The 9,649-nt window shown below is 48.4% G+C and overlaps 1 pseudogene; it reads right to left on the bottom strand.

Annotated features, from left to right (window-relative positions):
• Window positions 1–4,654: 4,654 nt before the first annotated feature.
• Window positions 4,655–4,966, bottom strand: LOC113935892 (annotated as a pseudogene).
• Between the last annotated feature and the right edge of the window lie 4,683 nt (window positions 4,967–9,649).

Here is a 9,649-nt window from a genome sequence, read left to right as displayed (position 1 = left end):
AGGCTTCTGCACATCTTTCCGTAAATCCATCTCACATCCGCATGAATGATAAAAGGGAAAATATTAACATTATAGAGGAGCAATCTGGCAGAGGGCACCAAACCAAGTCAACAAAATTAACACCAGCTGTAAGGAAGCAAAGTGGTACCAGCGCCTGAGACACACAGGACACATTATTACTGCTGTGTTCTTGTGGCCCCCCAAAATAAATCAGACTAATCTAATTATGAGAAAACAGTGGATTTATGCAAATTCCAAGCCACATACAGCTCCCATGTCCTGTAAGGTCTAGCATATTTTTTTTTAATTTTTATTTATTTGACAGAGAGAGACACAATGAGAGAGGGAACACAAGCAGGGGGAGTTGGAGAGGGAGAAGCAGGCTTCCCGCTGAGCAGGGAGCCCGATGCGGGGCTCGATCCCAGGACCTGAGCCCAAGGCAGACGCTTAACGACTGAGCCACCCAGGCACCCCATCTAGCATATTTTAAATAGAGCATCTTTCTTTCACATTCTAAAGAGCAAGACTATTTCTTTTCCAAAACTTTCTGAGTCATTCTGGGCCTAATATCCAACCATTCTGCTTATTTGTGCACTTAATTAATCCTGATCTACACAGAGCTCAAAAAGCATCCAGAAAGAACCTAAATGTGAAATGTTCTCCCTGACTGGTATCCCAGGATCTGACCCCACCCACAAGAGGAATTGTGGATTCAACGTCTTCCCTTGTGGATCTGTCACAAAGGGAGTATTTTCAATGGTTGCAGGACATTAATTCAAAGTGACAATTGTTGTCACCCTATTGAAAGTCAAGTTGGAGAGAAGGGAGAGAAACCTCTGAAATATAAGAGAGAAGTGGTCTAAAGACCTACCCTTGAGTATTATTTTTTAAAAGGTTTTAAAAAGTAGGTGAAGGGGCACCTGGCTTGCTCAGGCGGTGGAGCATGCGTGATTCTTGATCTCGGGGTTGTGAGTTTGAGCCCAACACTGGGTATAGAGATTACTTAAAAATCTTTAAAAGGTAGGTGAAAACACTCATGAGGCAGAAACATCAGAACTAGAGCAATAAACATTTGCAATTTCTAAATGCACGAAAATTCAGGAGGAAAAGATGACACTGCCTCTGACCTGGGAAGCAAGGCTTACCTGAGAACTGGCCATTTTTTTTCCTCTTCTGGTCCTTTAGCTTTCTTTCTCGCAAGGTATTTGTGGAAAAATCACAGCTGCATCAGGAGAATATGCCTTTAAAGTCACCAACAGAGCTTCTTCACCTGCAAACTGCTAGCCAGTGGGCCAGATTTGCAAATGTAGAAAAGGCCCAACTTCCTAGGCCTTTGTATCAGAAGCTATTCGGAAACTATGAGCTCCTACGTGGAAACCAATCTCTGATTTTTTCTTCTGTTTTCAGGGACTTCCCTCCCACAGACGCCCACAAATTCAGCTACAGCATAGGAACCCCTACAGCATAGGAACCGTGTACTGCTTGGACCTGACCCTCCCAGACTCATGTAGCGGAGACCCTGTTACCTCTCTGAGAGCCAAAGACTGCTCTCAACTCATAAAATATGGGAAAGCCCTCGTGCTTAACCCTGGCCTCACTTAGAATCACCTGGAGTCCTTAATTAACACAACACTGTTGTTTTCACCCAAACCAACTGACAGAATTGGAGGGGCACCAGCAATGATCATTTTTGAAACTCCACACATGATCCAGATTGAGATCCATGTCTTCTCCACTGGTCAGAGTTTCTGGAGATTGACACATTCTCCCTCTTTCCGCTGCACAGGGGGAGACACCCTTACAAATGGAGTTTTCCCTTATAAATGCAAATGTCTCTTTCAAGAGGAAACTTTTACTGGGTTTCACAGCTTTTCCTTTGCTCTTTCTTTAAAATAACCAGCCTAAAATAATTCTTACACCAAAGAGAACTATTTTGAGATGACAAATTCTGCTCTCCTTCCAGTAGGTAAATGTTTATTTTCATAAGTAACTGCCACACAGTTTTCCAAAGTGAATGTACAACTTACCCTCCCATCAGCAATATATGAGGATTTTAATTCTTCAACATTTTCAAGGAAATTTGGTGTTATCCTTTTTTCTTTATTTTAGCCATTCTAGAAAATATTAAGTGGTTTCTCACTGTAAAATATGAAGTGGTCTTGCTATATTTGTCCTGGTGACTGGGATGAATGTGTAGGAAAAGAAACTTTTTTTGTTCTTTGCATCTAGATTCTTTGGCTGGTCTAATGATCAAACTGACATAAGACAGATTCACGGGACAAAAACAAGTTTATTTCTTATTACAGGAATCCCAAAGATATGAGGCTCAAGATAGGCAATTGATGCTTATATGCCATTCTGACCTAAGGAGAAGAGGGTAGGGATTTACAATTTCAAAAAGGGGAAGTACATTCACAGGAGAATGGAAAGAACAAATGTTTGCCACACCAGGCAGGTAATTCTTTCTGATATAAAAAATTATCTCTGGTATTGGCTGTCTTCCTGGTAGAGGTCTCCCATCTAATTTCTTCTTGGTATATATGTCAGCCTCAGAAAAGAAGGAAATCCTACTTGCAGCAACAGAATAAAACTGGAGGAGACATTTGTTAGGTTAAATAAGCCACACAGAGAAAAACAGATACTGTATGAAATCACATATATGCACTGATACGGTTTGGAGTTGTGGGGTCTGGAGCCGATGACCAAGAAAGAATTCTTGAGAAGTCTCTGGTGCAAAAAGGTGGTTTCATTGAAGCACGGGGACAAGAAAGAGCTGCACTGGGGTGGTGAGGAGTGACTGATTATGTAAGATTTTCTATCCTATGAAGGGGATGGTGATGTTAGGGCAGGAAATTGAGTCTATAGGTTTCTGGAAGTTTGGCTATTGATAAAATTGCTTCTTTTCTTGTAAATCTTTAAGACAGTTGCAAACTGATGGATACTCCAGTCCTGCATGACTGTGATCTCTATCAGTTAACCATTTGTTTTTCCCTTTCCTTTATTCTAGGGCAGCCAGGGTGCCTGAGGAATGTCACAAGTATCCCACATGGTGGGGGGGGGGGTTAGGGGGAGGTGGCATTGCCGGATGTAAGCTAGTGCTTTGTCCTCAGCTTGCATTCTGCTCCCTCATCATGTGGGATCTTAAAAAAGTCAGAATCATAAAAGTGAAGATGACCATGTTTGTTGCAAGGGGCTAAGGGTGGGGCGTATGTTCAGGTGTTGGTCAAATGGTCAAAAGGTTCATTATGCAGGATCCATGAGCACCAACCATCAAAACATATAGCATGTATAGTTAATAATAGTGCATTGTACACTTGCAATTTGCTAGAAGAGCCTTTTAAGTGTACTCACCCCCCCCACACAAAAGATCTTAACTATGAGAGGTGAGGGTATGATCGTTAGCTTGACTGTGGTAATCACTTTTTTCTTAAAGATTTTAAGTAATCTCTACACCCAAAGGTGGGGTTCAAACTCACAACCTTGAGATCGAGAGTCGCATGCTCTACCGATGGCGCCAGCCAGTGCTCTGAATGTGGCAATCATTTTGTAGCTGGGGCCCAGGGGGGTCCCAAACAGACCAGGTTTGGCCACTGGCCCCTGACAAGATCCAAAGGCAGAGAAACAAGCGGAGGTGAGACAAGAAAGGGATTTACTTCGGTGACACCAAAGGGGGTGACACCAAAGGGGACATGACCAAAGGGGACGTGCGGGTGGGCAAAGCTCTGATTTCCAAACATCTGTTTTTAGCACCCTGTGAGGTGCATTCCTTGCCTCTGAAACCCAAGATCCCTACCCGTTTCTCCTTACTCCAGAATGACATATACATCTCATTCTGCCTGACTGTATTTAAAATTTCCGTGTCTACGTGGTATTCCCCATGGGTATGCTATTACATTTGATTTTCCCATGTTAATCTCTCTCGTGTCAATTTGAGTCTCTTTTTTTCCTTCCAATTTGATTCTCAGTCCAGCTAGAAGAACTCTTGAAGGGGACACAAATTCTTGCTCCCCCACAGTAGATTTCTGTCCTGCCAACAGATGGGTCACTCAGATAAAATTTATCTCCTGTAATAACCCTTGTTTTAGAAAGAGCCCCCAATTTAGATTCCTCTCTGTAGTTAAGGTAGGAGCAAAAGTTTCTCTTGAGCCCACAGGGTCTCAATTGCCTTCAGGTCCAAATAATCCACATGCCAAAGTGGCACATTCTGGGGGGGCCTGTCCCAACCCTTTTCAAGGCACTGAACTTAATGAGAAAAACAGAAATTAAGGCACCAAACCATACAATCTTTGCTCTCATATATCTGCTTTTGGATTTCAGCAAAATGTTAGCATCTACCATTGAGACACAGGAAGAACAGCAAACCAAACCTCTGACCTGCTCTAATCTGCTCACCAAGGGGAGAGCCCAGAGTGGGGCCACATATGGAAAAGCTTCAGAAAAGAGGATTCTGGATGGAGCTGGGAGGCAGAGGGCTCTAGGCTTCTGATCTCCCTGCCTATGGGATATTCCCAGTTCTGTCTTCCTAAATTTGCCTAGCATAAGCTTTCTATGATTGTATTCTACTTAAGCCAGTTCCCTGTCCATTTTATAATATAAAATAATAAGCAATTTAACATAAACACTTAAGAGTTTTTTTTTTTTAATTTTTGTTTAATCAAATGGTGGAGCTTCTACTGGTCTTTCAACTCCGTCGGTCTTCTGATGGCGGACTTTACTGTGACGGCAGAATTCACTGCGACGGCTGAAGTGGTGTTGTAGGTCCAGGTGCCACCAGTGTCAGTTTTCATGCAGAAGCCACAATGCCAGATCCCCACAGCCCGTCTTTTCATCTTGGTTTTGCCACAGAAGGAGCAAGTGTGCTTGGTGTGCTGGCTTATCTTATAATCTTCACCATTTTCCTGAGGGAGGCACCACAACAGGTCCCGTATTTACCCATGATTCTGACCTTCTTGGTGCATTTAGCCATGTTGCCGCAAGCCCAGAAAGAACATTCCTAGAGGGCACCTGGGTAGCTCAGTCGGTTAAGCATCTGCCTTTGGCTAGGGTCATGATCCCAGCATCCTGGGATCAAGACCCACGTAAGGCTCCCTGCTCAGCAGAGTCTGCTTCTCCCTCTCCCTCTGCACCTCCCCTCTACTCACGCTCTCTCTCGCACACTCTCTCTCAAATAAATAAAATCTTAAAAAAAAAAAAAAAAGACATTCCTAGAGCTGAAAGTTGAAAAAAGTTTCTTCAGCTTAAAAGGATTTATGTATATTTCAAAGATATGGAGAAGGAAATTACAAGATAGCTAAACTGAATATTCTAAGAAAAAGGAGGCGAAGGAAATCTTTTCCCTATTTTGAGCTGAGAGTATTACACTTCCTGTGTCGTATATGTATTTGTTCTTAGCACAACCAGGTCTAGGGCCCTGATCACCTAGGGCTAGTGGACATCTAGATTCCCACAGGCACAGGATTTGGGTAGCTAGGGGTGGCCTTGAGCTCACTGGGCTCCTGCACAAGGGTTTGAGCAGGGAGGAAGGGGTAGCACTGGACAAGGCTCAGCACGCACACAGGAGCGGGGAGACAGCACAGGCTTGGTGGAAGGACTGCTTTGTGCTGCAGACACTGACTCAGGTTGGGGCTGTGCTCTGCCTTACTCCTGGGTGCCTGCAAGCAGATGGCATCATGAGGGATGGTCCACAAGCCCAGGCTGATGGAGGGCCAAGGTTGCTGCAGGAGACTCGGGGCCAGGTTTCCTGTGGGCACTTATGAGGGTTTGGGTGGAATCTTAGGAGCACAGGCTCTGTAGCCCCACTTCACAAGAGGGAAGGTGTGTGTGTGTGTGTGTGTGTGTGTGTGTGTGTGTGTGTGTGTTGTGGGGGAACACTGTGTCATTGCTGAGTGCACAGAAGTCACATGGTGATAGCAGTGGGTGAGGGGGACTCAGTGCCAGAATTCTGTCCTCCAGAAACTCCCCAGTCTGCAGGCCCAGACGACTCCAGGGGAGACGTGGAGTCACAGGATGAAAGAAGATTTGAAGGCCTGGAGCAGGTAGCGGATTTTCCCTCCAGCCTAGGCGCCCGCAACCAGGTCAGATTCAGGGTAATGCACTCGTGTCCTGCCCTAACCAGGCTCATTGGCTGCACACATTGGGTCTAAATGTCAGAGCCTTAGAGCGACAGCACTTCTTTCCTCTGGGAATCTCCCAGGGGGTGGCATCAGGAATTATCACAGCTGAGCGTACAGGTGTCTTCACCACAGCCTTGTTTGAAATGAGCAAAGGACCACAACAGGGGACAGTTTAATCATCCGTGGTGGGAACAAAAGGAAGCCTTTGATGGTGGTGCCATAAACACATATTTGATTGTAAATTATGACTGATGTTTAGTAATAAAGATTATAACTGCACTAATGGACCAGATTTTGTTCACTGTTGCTTCGGTTCCATGTCTGTCTGTGTTCTCTGGGAGTTGTGCCACCATAGGTCTTTCATCTCCATCCTTTAGGTACTTGTATTTCCTCACATCTTGAAATAGGTAATAAAAAACTCGTTGAGGAAATACGTGATTTTAGGTCTGGGACAGAGAAAAGAGTCTGGAGCATCTTGTACTGGTATAAATATGGAAATTTCCCCAAAAAAATACTGGAACCAAAGCCACATGAAACAGAAACTTAAAGGGCTCCTGATGGCCAAAGCTGGAATAATTTGAGCAACAAAATAAATAGTATCATACTGGATTATAATACCTAGTGTAAGTTACTATATACCAGTTTACACTGACACGAATAAATAATTGAACAAATAAATGAAGAGACAAATCTTCCTGGCAGAAAAATGCTAGAGGATACGCACGCACTCACACACACGTGTGTGTGTATGCCTGGGTCCAGGGAATAGATATTAACTTAATTCCCCCCAGTTGTTTTTTTTTTAAAGACTTTATTTATTTGACAGGGAGCAAGAGAGCACAAGTAGGCATAGAGGCAGGCAGAGGGAGGAGAAGCAAGCTCCCTGATGAGCCAGGAGCCCAATGGGGAACTCGATCCCGGGACCCTGGGATCATAACCTGTCAAACAAGCAAAATTTAAATACATTATGGAGACCCATGTCCCATTAACCACCACTCACCCAGATCTGGGTTCCCCTTCTTTCTCCCCCCGAAGGATTTCTGTCTATCCATCTGTTCGTGTCTTTCTCTTTCCTGATTCACTCTACTGTTTCTCCTTTCCTGTGATTCCCGTCTCCAGTCTTGCTTTCTCCCCTTTTCTCTCTTCCTTTCCCTGCACCTACACTTTCCGGGGGCACTCCTGAGACCTATTTCACCTTCCCTTACTCCTTCTGCCCAGGCTTTCCGACTGCTCCGAGCTCCATCAATGCCGGCCTCGCTCTCCGCCCCACCCCCACCTGTGTCCTGCGCTCTCCCAGGTCCGCTCCCCGCGCCCCGACTCACTGGCACCCCCTCTGGCTGAGCTCTCGCACTGCTGAGTCTCTCTGCGCTGTCAGCCCCACCGCCTCAGTCCCAGCATCTTCTGCCCACAGCCCTTTTCTCCCCGCTGTCTGCGTCAAGTACCTCGCCCTCGTGGCCCCACCTCTGCTAACCGAGGGCCCCGACTGTCCTGTCCCCCTTCTTCTGGAGCGCCTCCCTTTCCTCCACATTTCGCTCTTCTCTTTTCTCCGCTTGCGACTTTCCGCTCTTACGGCCTCATTGCAGGTCCCTCCCGCGTCCTCTATCTTGCCGTCTCTTCACGGACCCTCTCACGGATCTCTCCTCCGCCATTCCCCTTCTCCTGCTCCCCCTCTCCCCCTCGTCTGCCGCCGTCCCGGCCTCCCTTCCGCGGTCCCGGCTTCCCCAAGGCCCCCCATCCTCGCGGGGAGGGGGAGGGGACCTGCTCCGTGACTCCCCGCGATCTTCCGTCCCAAAGCCCGCGCGGACGAGGGTGCCGTCCCTGGGCATCGGTCCTCTCACGCTACGCGGGGCTGCACGGCGCGGGGGCACCTCAGGAGGGCGGCGGGGTCTGCGCAATCCCAGGGCCAGGGCCAGACTCCGCGCCTCGACGGGCCGAGCCGGGCCAGGCTGCGGCGCGAGGCGCACACGCCCATCTCCCTGGACTCCCACGGCGCGGGCGGGAGGGGCGCCCAGGGACGGCGCGAAGCGAGGAGACAACGCGGCAGGCGGCGTCTGAAGGCCCGAGGCCCGGGGGACCACAGGCAGGGGCCGACTCCGAAAAATGTGAACCTAAACGCACCGGGACCCCCGGAGCCGCAGCGCCGCCCGCAGGGTTCCGTGTGTATCTCCGCGACGCCCTACTTACCGCGGTGGGAGGCGGGGGTGAGGGGACTCTAATGTGCGCGGAGACCCCAGACCCCAGGCTTGTAGGCCTGGGGACTGAGACGCTCACGTACAGAACAGAAAGGACCGAAAACAGTCGCACCCGTCGTAACCTCCCAAAGGGACCTAGCCGCTGGGGGCCCCGGAGGGCTGTAAAAAACTGCGCGTGCGCGCTGGCGGGAGGGCGGGGCTATGGCGTGGCCTGAGTAGAGCGCTTCCGGCAAAGGGAGGGGTAAGATAAGTTTCGGGCCAGTACGAGAACTCAATGAACCCGGGGTGGAGCGCGCCTGACGGAGCGATCCCGGCAATAGGCAGGTTGTGAAAAGTGGCCTGGCCAGGACGCTCCCCGTCTGAGGGCGGGGTTCGAGCGGGGCCTGGGTGCAGCGCTTCCGGGAATGACCCGGACACACGCACTGGCCAGAGCGCGGCCGCAGTTCCGGGAGACGGGATGGGGCGGGGCGCTTCCGGTAATGGGAGGGGAACGGATAAGATCCGTCGAGAAGGGCGGGCGGGGCCGGGCGGAAGCTGGGCTGAGAGTTTCGGGGCCTGGGCGCGCCCCACCAGCTATGCCCCTGGCTGGACCTTCAGGGGAGCGGCCAGGACTGCCGGACGGGGTCTGGGTGGGGCCTGCTCTCCGACAGCCCGCCCCCAGGACGTGTCTTTGGAATTTCCAACCCCTTGAATTTCTGTTGTGTCCGGTGGGACCGGAGTACTGCCTGCCTATTTTAAGTTGTCTCCAACAGTCTGAGGTGGAGCTATAGTCGTCTGGACCACTTGTGTTGAAAGCTAACATGTTTACATTTTCTCAAGGTGAGACGGTTTTCGTTAAAAACGGTTTTGTCCTAGACGGAGAGACGCTGCTCCTTGGAGAGGCCAGCCAGACTCGGTGGTCTCGGACCCCCGTCCTCGGTGGGGAGTAGATGTGGGGCCGCGGCTGGAACCAGAATTTAAGCAGTTTAACTAAGTAAGGAGTGCACCTGTCTGTACAAGGGATGCAAATTGGAATGTGAAATGTGAAAACCTACCAATGCGAAATATGCCATTTTAACCAACCCTTTCCAGCCACAATGCTATGAAACTAGAAATCAGTCATAAGGAAAATTCTGGAAAGAGCACAAATACATGGAGGTAAAATAACATGCTACAATCAATGAGTCAAACAAGAAATCAAAGAGATAAAACTTACATGGAAACAAATGAAAACAAAACAATAGTCCAAAATATTTGGGATGCAGCAAAAGCAGTTCTAATAGAAAAGCAATACAGGACTACCTCAAGAAGCAAGAAAATCTCAAATAAACAACTTACACTTGAGGGAGCTAGAAAAAGCAGAAT

The sequence above is a fragment of the Zalophus californianus genome, chromosome 17 (assembly GCF_009762305.2).
Source record: "Zalophus californianus isolate mZalCal1 chromosome 17, mZalCal1.pri.v2, whole genome shotgun sequence".
Classification (NCBI taxonomy): Eukaryota; Metazoa; Chordata; class Mammalia; order Carnivora; family Otariidae; genus Zalophus; species Zalophus californianus.
This window is presented reverse-complemented; position numbering and strand designations above follow the sequence as displayed.